The following is a 2,388-nucleotide window of genomic DNA, read 5'->3' as shown; positions in this document are numbered from 1 at the left end:
GAATTGATTGTTGCTAGACCCATTTTGGGCTAGTGGGATCGCCTCTGTCTGCAGAGGGGATTTACCTCTCCAACAGGAATCAAGTATACACAGGTGGACGACTTCAACTTGATTGGATACTTTGATTCAGACTTCGATGGAGACAAAGAAACGGGGGTATCTACTTCAGGTTATGCTATGAGTCTTGGATCAGAAGTTGTCTCCTGGAGATCACGCAAACAATCAGTTCCATCAGATTCCACAACAGAGGCAGAATATGTGGCAGCAGCTGAGGCAACAAAAGAAATTGTGTGGCTCAGGAAAATTCTTGAAGATTTGTAGGTAAAACAAGTACAATCGACTCCACTCATGATTGACAATACCTCGGCAATAAAATTGGCCAAGAACCCAAAGTTCCATGATCAAACGAAGCACATCAATACTAAATATCATCTGATTCGACATCATGTTGAGGCCAAAACAATCCATCTCTGCCACGCTTGGAAGAGAAAAGCTTGAAAGATTCAGAACGATGCTTGGACTCAACAACATCCCTTCAGATTAAGGGGGGGGAATGTTGACACCTAATCATCAGGATTGGGTGAATAACTAAAATTGATGTAAATAAATAATAAAGAATATGAATAGTCACCGGGAGATGAAATGAACAGTCTCTCCCTCATGTATATAATAAAGACCAACCTGAATGAAAATCAACTAATTATTTTTGAGGAGTTACTGCCTGGTCTGACAGCTTGTTCAACCCGAACAATCTCTGCACAAGTACAATCTATCTCACTACTTCCTGGGAAAGCCTTGGATGAATACAATATGCTTTGTTCAACCTTGAGCTCAAATTGCACAAGTATTTTCTATCCCTCTGCTTTACAAACCAGCTCAAGCCAACACTTAGCCAATTACGTTGCCTACCAAGCCCCTACTTCCTTGCGCAATTATTGAGAGAATTATCACATATTTAATTGGGAAATCCCTCACCACAACTGTGCAATCCATCATAGGCATTCTATTGATTGCATGTACCATTTGTACAACTTAGAAAATTATACAACTGATAGTACATTTTCCCTGAACTCTAATATCAATTGGGTCTTTCTCAAAACTAACATGCATGAGTTATTTATGAGTGAATTATTAGTTATTTGATTGATCATTGCAAGTGAATAAAATTCAATTTAATTCACTTGACCACTCACTAGTTCCTCCAACAATTAGAACTAGTTTAACTGAATTAAATAGTTACAACTCAATAAGAACTCAACTTGGGCCCCTAAAATTTAGGGATCACTCTACATGACTCTAGATAGACTTCCAACTCGAATTTACTGAGCCAACTAAGTCAACTTAACTTAGTTAACTGTTACAAGTTGCTATGAGAATAGAATTACAATTTAATTCCTAATTTAATTAAAGGACAAATTAAATTAGGATTTTTCTAGATGTTATTTTTAACATTTCTTGTTGTTATTTTCAACACTCCCTCTCGAAAAGAAAGGAATTCAACTCTATCTTGATCCGGTACCTTTGGAATGTTTTGCATGCAACACTTCTCTCTAGTATTAGCGCTACTGCAACTTCTGAAACTTAAAAAGCATCCAAATTGAATCAGTATGATACATCTCTCACTAGAGTCTTTGACTACTACTAGCTACTACACTGTCTACTAAAAACTATGTGTTGTTGTTGACTCTACACTATGCCATCTGCACTGCTACCAACTCTGCTCTGCGCTCCCTAGTATCTGGCTACTGCTAGTCTTTACCTCTGTCACTCTGACATCTGACTGCATCAACCCCACATCTCATCGGGAGGTATGGTTGCATGTGCTCCCTCTGCTCACTTGGCTCGAAATTTCCCCCTACTGGAGGTATCTTCTTGAGTGGATGCCTCCATTTGGTATCCTCTCTGCTTCTATAATTATGGTTTCTCCACAACTTTCTAATGTTGCATGTTGAGAGGTAATTCATACTCCCTCTCAACCACCAAGTCTCTAACATTTGCCTTGCTCCTCAAAGCTTTGCATGCATCTTCAAAATCGAGAGCATACAGGTTCTTAACTCGCACATTGATCTGTATCATCTGCCATGCGACGATGTGTCTAAGGAAAACCTTTCCTTTGCTAAATATCACATCCTTTGGGCACTCTAGAAACTCAGATTCATGATGTAACTTTCCCACCGTCACAAAATTTTCTGAAAAAAAAGAGTTGATTTTAAATCGGTGATATCTTTCTCATCTGAACTCTAATTCAACTGTTGTTTTTTTTTAATTTGGGTAATTTTTCATAAAGAATCCAGATCTGCTATTTCTTTTATTTTTCACAAAAAAAAAATTCATATATGCTCTGCAAACTCGCCACCTAAAAAATTCTTGCTCTGATACCATGTAGAT

This window comes from Pinus tabuliformis, chromosome 7 (assembly GCF_031772625.1).
Source record: "Pinus tabuliformis cultivar Carrire ecotype Pingquan chromosome 7, CPIR1, whole genome shotgun sequence".
Classification (NCBI taxonomy): Eukaryota; Viridiplantae; Streptophyta; class Pinopsida; order Pinales; family Pinaceae; genus Pinus; species Pinus tabuliformis.
The sequence above is the reverse complement of the archived record's forward strand: the minus strand, read 5'-3'. Positions refer to the sequence as shown.